Raw genomic sequence first — 1,187 nt, forward strand, 5'->3', positions numbered from 1 at the left:
TAAATCGGGTGGATCCTAATAGGAACCATCCAATGTAGACAAGCCAAATCAAATTTAGAAATCTAACTAGATTTTGTTTTTTTTTTATGCAAATTGTTTCCTCGCACCCCCTCCACTTCCCCTCTCTCCCCCACCAAAAAGACGCATGTAACCTTAACCTTCTTTTTGTTGTTTTTTTTTTTGATTTTTTTTTTAATTTTTTTTAACTCATACTTATATATTCATACTTATATATTTTTAATTTTTAATTTTTAATTAATTTTAATTTTTAATTTTTAATTAATTTTATTTTAAAATTTTTTTATTCATACTTATATATTTTAATTTTTTTTAATTTCATTTTTAAAATTAATTTTATTTTTAATTTTTTTCATTCATACTTATATATTTTAAATTTTTTATTTAGTTTATATATTTTAAAATTTTTATTTAGTTTAAATTTTTAATCAATTTTATTTATTATTTTTCATTAATATTTATATATATTTTTAATTTTATTTAGTTTTATTTTTAAATTAATTTTGTTTATTATTTTTTCATTAATACTTATATTTTTTTAATTTTTTTTAGTTTTATTTTTAATTAATTTTATTTATTATTTTTTTAATTTTAAAATATTTATTTAATTTTATTTCTTTAATCAATTTTGTTTATTATTTTTTTATCAAATTTATTAATTTTTTTTATTTTATATAATTTTTAAATTACTCCCTTCCTTTAAATTACATTCCTAATTTGACACTTAAATTATCCGCATCCAACTATTAACACATATCATAATCTTCTCTCCCTTTAAATCATCTCCTAACATATGATCGATATAACACATGTCGTAATCTCTCATCTCTTTAAATTACCCGTCATCCAACCATTGACACTGCCAAAACACTCCTCCATTTAAATTCGTCGTTCTTCAACCATGACAAAAAACACCTCTCCTTACCCTCTTCAATTCTTGACATATGTCAGAACCTCCCATCCCTTTAAATTACCCCCTTCTAACCCTTGACACATGTCAAAATCCTTCATCCCTTTAAATGACTTCCCTTCCAACCCTTGACACATGTCAAAATCTCTCATCACTTTAAATGACACCCTTCCAACCCTTGACATATGTTAAAATCTCTCATCCCTTTAAATTACCCCACTTCCAACTCTTGACACATTTCAAAACTTCTCACTTTCTT

The sequence above is a fragment of the Zingiber officinale genome, chromosome 11B (assembly GCF_018446385.1).
Source record: "Zingiber officinale cultivar Zhangliang chromosome 11B, Zo_v1.1, whole genome shotgun sequence".
NCBI lineage: Eukaryota > Viridiplantae > Streptophyta > Magnoliopsida > Zingiberales > Zingiberaceae > Zingiber > Zingiber officinale.